We start from the raw sequence: 12,469 nt of genomic DNA, 5'->3' as shown, positions 1-12,469 counted from the left end.
AGTTTACAGCCTTTATATGGCTGTAGGGCATGTATGGGGCAGCCCATATAGGCTGCCCAGTCCTTGGATTATGGGTAAAAGTTGTGTCCAACCAATCAGAAACAGGCGCCTGATGTCCCCAGCCAGCCAGGAAGAGATGCGCAGATTTTATGGGATTTTTTTCAGCATTTAATGCTGAATTTCCAATCGTGGGACATTTCTGGGCTGGCCGACTGCCTTTGTGTGCTGGCTGACTACTCCTGATGGGGTAGTATAAATAGAAGTGCCCATAATCCCAAACATTCATTTTATTATTCACCAAGAGCTCAAGCAAATCAAGGGCTAGACAAGCCAAGGGAATTGCTAAGCAAAGGGGGTGGAGAACTGAAGGTCAAGGGCAGGATTTTCCAGCCAAGAAAAGGTCCAAGGTTGCTGTATTTTCTTTCAGATTTCTCATCATTCTAATAAAGCAAATATACCATCCGTGGTGGGGGCCCTATAGAGGGTAATTGGGACCCAATACTGTGTCCTCTCCATCTCTCCCTCCCTCTCTCTCTCTCTCTCTCTCTCTCTCTCTCTCTCTCTCTCTCTATTTTCTGCACTTCTCCTTTCAAGTTTGTGCGTTAATTTCCGTCGCGAAAAGAGTGCTGAATTCTGAGTTTTGAAGTTACCGATCTTTCTCCGAAGCTTCCGCATATTACACTGGTATCAGAGCCTACTTCAAGTACAAAGATTCAGCAAAGAAACCAGAATTTTTTCTTGCTTGTGTGGTTGGTTTTTAGATGCCAGTGGACTACCCCTTTCGGAGTGACTCCTGTCCCTCGAAGGACGGTTGGTTTTTAGCCTATCTGGAAGCCTTCGGAAGCCTCCCACACAGATAGTGGATGGTCAGATTGCGTTCCGGAAAGGAATTACATTTTTCTGCTATGGCGAGCTTTGACGACGAGAGAGACTAAGAACCATGGGACCAGAGTGCACCAGGCAGCCCAGCTAGGGCACTAGGCTTGAGTGTGACATGTTCCAGTAGCAGCAGATGATGCGAGCAATCGCAAAACAGACCGCCAAGTTGGATGAGCAAAAGGCGCAGATTTTGGCTCTGGAGGAGCGTACTCGCTCTCCAACGTCGCGTTTTCCATCTCCTCCTCCCTCTCCTTCCGTATCCCCCAGATACCAGATCCTCGTCACAAGGACCCTCTTGCGGGGTCACAGCCCGCAGCCAACCTCCTTGCTTGATTTGCAGATGCGTGCATTGGAGATCCGACAACGAGAAGACGATGCCATATGACACGTGGAACACGAGCGTTACCTCAGAGCTTTGGACGCTAGATTAACACCGGCGGTGCCCTCAAATCATTTCCTGAGAAAATGAATTTCAGTAAGTATAATGGTAAACTCGATTCCACAACTCTTTATTCATGGTTACATCAATTTGAAGCTTACTTTGCCGCAGTGAGAGGAAAACAGATACTGACAGACTGATCTTAGCCAGTTGGTACTTGGAAGGTGAGGCCATTCCTTGGTGGACTCAGTGGGCTCATGCCCACACCAGAGTGGGTATGGCAGCTTATGTGTGGGATGAGTTCGTCCGCGACCTTAAGCAGCGGTTTCTACCGCCCCACTACCTTGAGCGACTCGATCAGGGGAGCGCGTCAGAATGCGCAACCAGTCCTTCAGTTTGCCAATAAAATTTCGATCTTATGTCTGCAATTAGGCTTATCTGATACAGACAAGAAAGGGCAGTTTTTGTATGGTCTGGATACGCAAATCCAATGGGAGCTGTGTATGTTTAGGCCAGCCACCTTTGAGGACGCACTCTTGCTTGCGCAGAGTGCAGAAATGAAACACAATGGTGGCAAGCCCAAGACTTCCCAATCAGCTTCTCCAAGGGCTAACGCCCCGGGGGGGGCAAAAGCCAGAACCAGACGGGGTCTTCCCCAAGACAGAGCCCGGGAGCCTCTGGCTCCAAGAACTCGAACAATGCGTCTAAGCTTACTCCAGACCAGAAAGCGGAGGCAAGCAACAAGACAGGTGGCAAGTTGAGTGGTGCTAAGGAGTTTTCTCAATACAAGAAGGAGGGTAGATGTTTCTTTTGTCATACAAAAGGACATACTTCTCGAGATTGTCCGAAGAAGCCTCCAAAGGACGCTGCTGCCTCCACAGCTTCCCTGGTGAGCTCAGCTTCCACACAGACCCCAGCGGCTTACCCTAGTTCTTCAAACCCCGGTGCTTCAATTAGAGCAATTATTAGCCACCGGGAGCTCGAAGATAAGCAGAAGGGCATCCATGACCACCAGGAGTATGAGCGCAACGAATTGCTCAAGTCCTTTGGCTACATAGGTGGCCAGAGAGTCGTTGTCTTATTTGACAGCGGTAGCATGGAGGATGTGGTCACGAAACAGGCCGCTAGGCATGCCCGTTTCGATCTGACTTCGGTGGACAAACAGGTTAAGGGTTTTAGCATAGGTATGACAACGAGCGTCAAGTATGAAGCTCTAGGTGCTAAGTTAGTGATTCAGGGCATAAGAGTTTGTGCGTGACTTTATGGTTGCCCCTCCTGTAGGAGCAGACATAATTTTGGGTATCCAGTGGTTTCACAAGTTTCTTCCTGATATCAAGTGGGACACGTTCCAGATCAATTGGAATGTGTCAAACACCCCGGTGACCATTAAGTGTGAGCCAGGTATTCCGAACTTTCCGCTCATAAGCCACTTGCAGGCTAAGCGAGCAGTCAGGAAAGGCGCACAGTGTGCGATGATTTACATCCTGGCCAGTGCTTCCGAGAAGTACTCGGTTCTCCATAAAAAGTTCCAGAAGATTTTTCTTTGGGACAGCCTCCCTCCCCAGCTCCCCCCGCGTCCAGACCCGGAGGATCACAGGATTGACCTCCACCCAGGCTCGGAACCCCAGAGCAAGTTTCCGTATCGCCTTTCTAAGGCAATGGAATCAGAGTTCGACCGCCAACTCCAAGAATTGTTGCAAGCTGGCTTCATCCGCCCTAGCGTGTCGCCATTTGCAGCACCGATCTTATTTGTCAAGAAGAAAGATGGGTCTTCCCGTTTGTGTGTCGATTATCGTGCACTCAACAAGCTGACTATCACGAGCAGATTCCCGATGCCTCGAATTGACTATATTCTCGAGAGGCTGAATGGAGCAAAGGTGTTCTCAAAACTGGATTTAAAGAGTGGGTACCACCAGGTACGGATTGTAGAGGGGGACATCCCCAAGATAGCCTTCCGTATAGAACGGGCCCACTATGAATTTGTGGTCATGCCATTTGGTTTGACGAACGCCCCAGCTACATTTAACCGCATGATGATGCGTATTTTTCGGGATTTGATTGGAAAGTGTGTGTTCATATTTCTAGACGACATACTCATATTTTCAGCTACAGTTGAGCAGCATGACATTGATGTGGAGAAAGTCCTTAAGTTGCTGGAAAGCAACGAGCTCTACGTCAATGAAAAGAAGTCAGAATTTTATTTGTTCCAGGTGCATTACTTGGTATATATAATTAGTGCTGAAGGCATTCGACTTGATCCAGCGCTAACGTGGCTGAGATTGTTAACTGGGAAGTACCTCAGACAACCTATGACATTAGATCATTTGTGGGTATATGCCAGGCATATTCCACCCACATCGACAAGTTTTCTGATCTCTCGGCAGATCTCACCGATCTGCTAAAGGGAGTGAAAACAAGAAGGCAAAAGATTCGGATGACTCCACGAGCGTTGGAGGCATTCCAGAACCTCAAGGTGGCTTTGTCAGAAGCACCTTGTTTAGCCCTTGCCTCGTGGGACGAACCATTTCAGGTGATCACCAATGAGAGTAACATTGCAATTGGAGGTGTATTGCAACAGAATGGTCATCCAGTAGCTTACATGTCTCGTAAGTTACTGCCCGCCGAGAAGAACTACTCAGTCTATGATCGTGAACTCCTAGCAGTTATACAGGCCTTGAAACATTGGAAACATTTCCTGTATGGCCGTGACTTCGAGGTTTGCACTGACCATCCAGGCATTACGCTGGATCCAGACAATGCCAAGTGCACAGTGGAGTGATCGACAACACCGCTGGAGTCAGATATTCCAGCAGTTCGGTGGTATGATTGAGTACCTTCCAGGAAAAGCCAATCCAATGGCCGACGATTTGAGCAGGAAGGGACAAGTGTCTACAATTCAGACCACTAGACTTGACCTTGTCGGTATACGACTAGAGGACATGAAGCACACGTACGCGGATTCCGAGGAATTCGGTACTCAGTGGGAACAGCCACAGGACCATGCCATTTTCTGATACGTGATGGTTGGCTTTTCTACAAAGGCCGACTATGTGTCATGAAGTCATTCCAGGCAACTCTTCTCCATGATGCCCATGACGCCATTACAGGTGGTCATAGGGGCATGAATTCGACTCTGGAGAAATTAGAACGGCAATACTATTGGCCAAAGATGAGGTGTGATGTGTTTACATATGTACAACGCTGTGAGATTTGTCAAAAGGTGAAAGCTCCTCGTGGTGGAAAGAAGATAGGGTTGTTGCAGCCCTTGCCAATTCTTGAGGGTCCTTTCCAGGACATTTCGATGGACTTTGTCACAAATCTGCCTCCCAGTCTGAGTAAGCGTAATATGCAGTGCTTAACTATTGTTGATAGGTTTAGCAAATTTGTTATGCTTATTCCTTGTTGCAGGGCCAATGTGACCGCCGAGGATGTTGCCCAGTTGTTCATTCGGCATTGGTATCCAATTGGCGGGATTCCTAGAACCATAGTGTCAGACCGAGATGCCAAGTTTACCAGTCATTTTTGGAGGGCATTGTTTGATAATTTTGGTACTAAGTTGAATTTTTTCAGTGCATTCCACCCACAGACAGACGGCCAGATAGAGATATACAACCAGTTGGCCTTTGATGTGCTAACGTGTTATGTCCACGATCAGCAAGGTAAGTGGGAATCGTATTGGCCTTTAGTTCAAGCTGTTTTGAATGACTCTTTTTCTTCAGTTATTGGCAGGACTCCATATGAGGCAGCATTTGGAAGACCTTTCCAGTCGTTGTTGTTAACCAGGACTTCGTCTTGAGTACCGAAGAGGCAAACAGAGTGACGGAGTCTTACCAGGAGATTTTAGAGTTAGTAAAGGACAGATTGGCTAAAGCGCAAGAGGCCTACACTCAACATGCCAATAAAGATCGAAGGGATATGAAGTTTTCGGAAGGAGATTGGGTTTATCTTCGGATTATGAAGCAAAGATTGAAGCAGGTGTTCAAGCGATGCCCAAACTTGTCTTTCAGGAGCTTCGAACCTTTTCCCATCCGGAAAAAGATTAATGAGGTGTCTATGTAGTTAAAGCTACCTCCGAGTTTGGACTATGCACGATGTATTTCATGTCAATTGGTTAAAGCCATATGCAGGTCCACCCCCTTCAGAGGTCAAAGACGAAGCGGAACCAGACATTGTGGATGAAGCAGAAGTAATGGTTCCAACCTGAACCCACCAGCCATGGAGGGGCTGTAGGACAGCCCTAGGGCAAAGATAAGGCTTTTTCCAGGAGTTTACAGCCTTTATATGGCTATAGGGCATGTATGGGGCAGCCCATACAGGCTGCCCAGCCCTTGGATTATGGGCAAAAGTTGTGTCCAACCAATCAGAAACAGGCGCCTGATGTCCAGCCATCCAGGAAGAGATGCACAGTTTTTATGGGATTGTTTCTAGCATTTAATGGGATTTTTCAGCTGAATTTCTAGTCGTGGGACATTTCTGGGCTGGCCGACTACTCCTGATGGGGTAGTATAAATAGAAGTGCCCAGAATCCCAAACATTCATCTCATTATTCACCAAGAGCTCAAGCAAATCAAGGGCTAGACAAGCCAAGGGAATTGCTAAGCAAAGGGGGTGGAGAACTGAAGGTCAAGGGCAGGATTTTCCAGCCAAGAAAAGATCCAAGGTTGCTGTATTTTCTTTCAGATTTCTCATCATTCTAATAAAGCAAATACACCATCCGTGGTGGGGGCCCTACAGAGGGTAATTGGGACCCAATACTGTGTCCTCTCCATCTCTCCCTCTCTCTCTCTCTCTATTTTCTGCACTTCTCCTTTCAAGTTTGTGCATTAATTTTCGTCTCGCAAAAAGAGTGCTGAATTCTGAGCTTTGAAGTTACCGATCTTTCTCTGAAGCTTCCACATATTACATGTATGGTTTAGAAGTCGATCTTATAGAACTGTGCTTGTTGCAATGTTGAGAACTTCCATTGTTGCTTCTTGTGAACCTTTAGAAAAACTTCAAAATTATTATAATAGGTCATCATCAGATATCCATAACTTATACACTAGGTCGGACTCGGTGTTACTAAGCTCATCCTCCTCCTCACAGTGTGATTTTAATATATATGAATTCTCTAGTGTAGGAGGTAATGGTCTGATGCATCTTCACTGCAATGATATGGCATGGGCACTATAGGTATGATATGCCATGGGTACTACATGTAAGTGAACTAAGTAGCTATCGCTAGCTAAGCTATCAAGTTGAGGGAGTAGGATGCCTATTTGATACTTGAACTACTGATGACTTTGCTGAACTACTGAATGACTTTGCTAAATTACTGAATGATTTATGAGAAGTAATTGCTTATATATGTCCATAGGCTACTGATCGGTCCAGATAAAGGCTATTGGCCAGTAAATCTTGGACAAAAACTACCAAAACTAGCATTAAATGCTAGTGCTAACATTAAATTATAGGCATAACATTTAATGCTGGTTGACTGAGATCCTTTCACCTGACTTGCTGTGCCTGATGTGCTGGCCGACTACAGTAAATGTTGATTATATGATGTCTACCTCTACCATGAATGCTTGGCTGACTGGAGCTTAATGGCCCTAGATGCTTGTTGGTTGGCCTTGTCTGTTGTCACAACCCTTGGATAGGCTAATGATACCATGGGCTAGTCTTTTGGCTGGCCTAGAAAACCTACAATGTTCTACCACTTGCTAATGACACTAGATTGTATGGCTGACCGCTACATGCTTTATCTGATGAATTCTCCAAGTGGGTTAAGAGGACTGACTCTAGGCTATCCTCTATGGCTTGGAGATTGACCTACGTATCTCGTGCTTGACTATCCCTAGACTGAGGGCTCACAATGCAGTCATGGCATACGATAAATATTCCTATAAAAAGGTACTACTTCTATACAAATGTTGCACTGTGATAATCATGCCAATGTGTGTGTCACTATGTACTGCAACGCAGGGTGCACACGACACTCTCTTTTGCTTAACCTGGTGGGTAGGTTTAGGGCTTCCAAGTAGTCTGCCAACAACTAGTGATACCCCTAAAAGAACTCTTCATCCATCCATACTGTTTCATGGGTCCCTTGGTCCTTAAACTTCGTATAAAACTATCATATTCTTCACATGGAACCAAGCTTCCATTTGTGGAGGAGAATTTATTCTAGCTCTATGACTTCAGCTTCATCGATCATATCTGGTTGGTGCTCTTCTGATATATCCTGCAATGGTGGACCTACATATAGCTTCAACCAAGAAACATGAAAGACATTGTGCATAGTCCAACTTTCCGGAAACTTTAACTTTAAAGAGACATAACTTAACTTTTGATTGATAGGAAATGGGCCGAAAATTTGGAATGAAATCTTGGGACAATGCTTGCCCACTTGATTTATCCGTTGCATCATGATATGGAGATATACCCAATCCCCTTTCTTAAAGTTGACATCTCGCTTGGATTTGTTGGCTTTCTGGGTATATGCTTTCTAAGCTTTGGCAAGGCACTCCTTGACTAAATGATTTTGAAAAATGTTTCAATTGTCTTATTGGCCTCTAGAGATTGTGATACCTATCTCGTCAAAAGAGATAACCGATGAGACTGAATGCTACCTCATATGACGTCCGACCAATACTCGATGCGTGAGTATCATTTAGGATTATCTGAACCAATGGAAGATATTGTTCCCATTTTGACTGCAGTCATAGCAATATGATTTGAGAACGTCAAAGGCCAATTGATTGTATATTTCTATTTGGCCATCTATTTGTGGATGGAATGCACTGGGGATAGCTGCAACTTAGTCCCAAAATTGTCAAACAATGCTCTCCAAAAATGGGACATGAATTTAGTATCTCTATCTAATGTGATTGTTCGTGGAAAACCACCAATGGGGTACCAAAATTGAATGAACAAGCAAGCTATGTCCTTGGTTATGCCTGTATACTTGCATGGAATAAACATGCAAAACTTACTAATTCTGTCCACAATTGTCATACACTATGTGTTTCTAGATCTAATTGAGGCATGAAGGAGGCCTACGAATTCCATACTGATGTCATGAAAAGGTCCCTTTGGAATAGGCAAAGGCTGAAGTAACCTTACCTATTTTGTATGTGGAACTTTCACCTTTTCTCAAATTCCCTCACCTAAGGTCAAGGCAATTATTTTATTGTGCTCACTGATAGAGACTAGGGAACCATGACACTGCCATGTGCAGATATCTGAGGATCCATCCTTTAGCACAATTTTCAGCACCCAGAGTGCCTCTAGCCTTACCACAGCACCACCGATGCAAACCAATGTGGTTGCAGGGCAGCCGAATATGTCCTACTTACCAAGAGGAATGTTCAGAATGTAGGACATGTCGCCATTGTTGCCGCCTATTTTAAGGTCAACTAAGTGTTGATTGAGGAACCCTTGGAAGAGGGAGTAGTCATGCACGAAGTAGAAGTTAATAACGACTACTACGAGGAACCAATGGAGATCACGCCGGAGTATTATGTCTTACAAAACATCATGCCAGTACCAATGTTTCAAACCACGGTACAGTTGAAGGGAAAAGACATAAACTCGACTATGAGAAGGGGACCCATACATGTAATGGACCTCATTGAGTAGCGTAGTGTCCTTTAAAAAATGTGACTAATGCTAACCAAACTCAGGCGATATAGCAATGTAGACCAACGCCATGCCAACTCTTTCATGTGTTAAGTGTGGTGTTGATCATCTGATCAAGGAATTTCCATATCGCACCAATGGCTCTACTTCTACTTCTAACCATGCCACCATCAGGACTATAAGTGTGCAGCCTGGAAATGTCGTGCCACTGAATGTCCTGACATGTGCACAAGCGAAACAAGTGGACAAAGGGAAGAACCTTGGAGGTAGTACAACCTGACACCATCAGGACTATAAGTGTGCAGCTTGGAAATGTCGTGCCACTGAATGTCCTGACATGTGCACAAGCGAAACAAGTGGACAAAGGGAAGAACCTTGGAGGTAGTACAACCTCTAAGAATTGGAGAAGGAGAAGAGTGAAAAAGGTGGGCAAGGGTGATACCATGGTCATAATTTAGGATGGATCCGAGGAAGATACCATTGACACTGGATCCACCCAATCAATGGAAGGATTGAATATGAGACAAATACGTGGAAGGATTGAATATGAGACAAATACGTTGAAGGAGTTCTCACTTGCTAGAGAACCTAGAGACATAGGCAGTCTCTTGACAATAATATCTACAACCGTCAAAATGCCACTGGGACCATTGCTATACAAAACACCAGCATTGTGGGAAGATGTCAATGATTGGGTAGAAGGAAGAATGAACCCAATGACCACTACTATAGAGGAGAACCAATCACCTCTGCTGGTGGCAGAGAAAAACCTAGTGCTTGAGGAAGGGAACACCTAGATTCATCAAAATACCTATCAACCAATTGGGGAGGTATTATGAGAGTGATGATACAAACGCTACAATTCCAGTCCACCACAATGGGTACAAAGCACTAGCTATCGTGGATGGAGGGGTTGTGAGCATTATCACGTGATGTTGGGAGGACTGGGAAAAACCAGAGTTAGAAAGAGTGAACCTAATCGTCAAGATGGCATATGGAACATCCTCGAGACTAATGGGGCTTTTGAAAAACATTAGGCGTAAGGTCTTTTTGTTCTATTAACACCATACATTTTTTGTAATGGAATTTCTGTGTGCCAGCTAGATTCATATGACATTATCTTGGCAGTCCCTTTATGAGAGGGAAGCCAAGGTGGTGCATGATTGGGCATTAGACCAAGTGTATATTCAAAAGGATTCTCAAATTTTGAAAATCAATCTCCATACATGGAAGGCACATCCCATGGAAGGGCAGTTGTTTGGGAATGATTTGGTCCACTGAATGAACCACATCCTTACAAGTCTGCCAACCAATTAACGAACACTCATGGGAAGAGGAAGAGAATGAGATGTACGCATCACTTCCACCTCCGGACTTTAGTGAAAACTGGATGCATGTACTTGCCACCATAGATGTGTTGCCGCGCGCCCAGAGGAAAAAAGTATGTTGAAGTAGGAATGATTCCCACCACCTCAGTGCGCATGGTAGATGTGCTACCCAGAGAAGGAAAAATAGAGGATTAAGCCTCAAGAACAAAAGTGCCTCGACCACATGATTGTTGCCAACAACACCCAACGCCTCAAGAAATGACCGAAAAAAGAGGTAAATCGCTCGATGCAATGCCATGTTGTGAAGTAAGCCTATGGACGCCTAGTGGCTAAGATATCTTGAGGTCACTAAGGTGCACGATGAGTTTTCTAAGAATTGGGGTGAGGAGTTAAGTAAGATAACCTTGGAAGGAAAACAAGAGGGGAATACTATGATTCAAGAGCCTGATACGCCTAAACTCATGAAGGCACAACAAAGGAAACGAAACAAGGCTCTGGTTGAAGTCGAGCAAGAGGCAAGAAAGGCTCTGGTTGAAGTCGAGCAAGAGGCAAGAAAGGCAATGGCTCGGACAGAGGATGATGAGAATGACAAACCATACCTACTTTCAGTGCTGCCTGACCATTTCAGAACCTACATCATTGATGAACAAAAGGTGGTTCAATTGACGCTAAAAGACTAATGGAAAATGGCCAATCCACATCTTATGATGGGCCAACAAAAGTTAAGGAGTTAGACATTACAGAGCCAGGGGAGGATCCCAAACCTATCTATATTGCGTGCTAACAACTTAACGGCGCGGCGGTTGAAGAAGAAGGAACTCATTTCTCTTGTAAAAGAGTTTAAGGATTGTTTTGCTTGGAAATATACGGAAATGAAGGGTGTACCACCGAGGTGGTTCAACACACTATCCCGATAAAACGGAGGGATCAAGACCATCTAGGCAAAAACCGTACTAGATGAATCCTAAATATGCAGCTATAGTAAAGGAGAAAATTAATAAGCTCATCATCATCACTGAGGACTTCATCTATGAGATTGAGCACACAGATTGGCTTTCGCTAATCATGATCGTGCGAAATAAGAATGGAAAGCTAAGAGTCAGTGTTGATCTCAAAAAGTGAATGTAGCTACCAGAAAGGACCACTACCCTTTACCATATACGGAGCATGTATTAGAACGAGTAGCAGTGGTGGGAAGGAAGCCTACAACTTCTTAGTAGCAGTGGTGGGAAGGAAGCCTACAACTTCTTAGATGGCTACAATCAAGTGTCCATTGCACTAGAAGACTGACACAAGATAGCCTTCACAAGCGTCCATTGCACTAGAAGACTGACACAAGATAGACTGACATAATGTGGGGGACCTACGCTTGTAAGGCTATGACTGTTGGCCTCACTAATGCCCCAGCGACTTTCCAACAATTGATGTGCATGTCCTTCAAGGACTACTTGCAAAAGTGGCTCTAGGTATTCATTGATGATCTGTGTGCACACTCACGATGGACTGAACACTTGGCTTACTTAAGGAAGGTGTTTGAGAGATGTCGATTATATCCTTAAACCCATTAAAGTGCCAATTTTGGGTCAAACACGGTGTAATCTTAGGTCACATTGTTTGATCTTGGAATTACCCCCACCAACAAACTACAAGGGTGTGCAATGGTTTATGAAACACATTGGGTATTATTAACAATTCATCATATTCTATGTTGAAATTGCGAGGCCATTGTATTAGACCACTCATTGTATTTGAGTGGATTGAAGAATGCCAAGAAGCATATGATAGAGAAAAGAAATACAACATGTTTTAGCAGACCATATGTCTAGAATCCCAAACGGAGAACCTGTAAATTGGCATTGATGATGACCTCCTAGATGCATGTCTGTTCAAAATTGATATGGTGCTTGAGTGAAGCGAGGAAACATTAGAGTACATAGCTCATGGTTTTCCACAAGAATGGCCCTTGAACAAAGATAAAATGTGTTGGCTTATTAAGCTGGCCGTACTATATCAATTGATTGCAGGGGAGAACTATACAAACTGGGCAAAGATGATATTCTCTGGAGATGTGTTCGAGACGAATGAATTCGTTACATAATTAGAAGAAGCACACTCAGGAATAGATGGAGGAAATTCTGCTGGAGAAGTTACCACTCACAAATTACTCCAAGCAGAGCTATGGTGGCCTACGTTATTCAGGGATGCCATAGAATTTTTGAAAAGATACAAGGAATGTCAATGATTTGCTATTCCACAATAGAAG

Source organism: Cibotium barometz, chromosome 1, assembly GCF_041138505.1.
Source record: "Cibotium barometz isolate CiBa-2024 chromosome 1, ASM4113850v1, whole genome shotgun sequence".
NCBI classification, from domain to species: Eukaryota; Viridiplantae; Streptophyta; class Polypodiopsida; order Cyatheales; family Cibotiaceae; genus Cibotium; species Cibotium barometz.
This window is presented reverse-complemented; position numbering follows the sequence as displayed.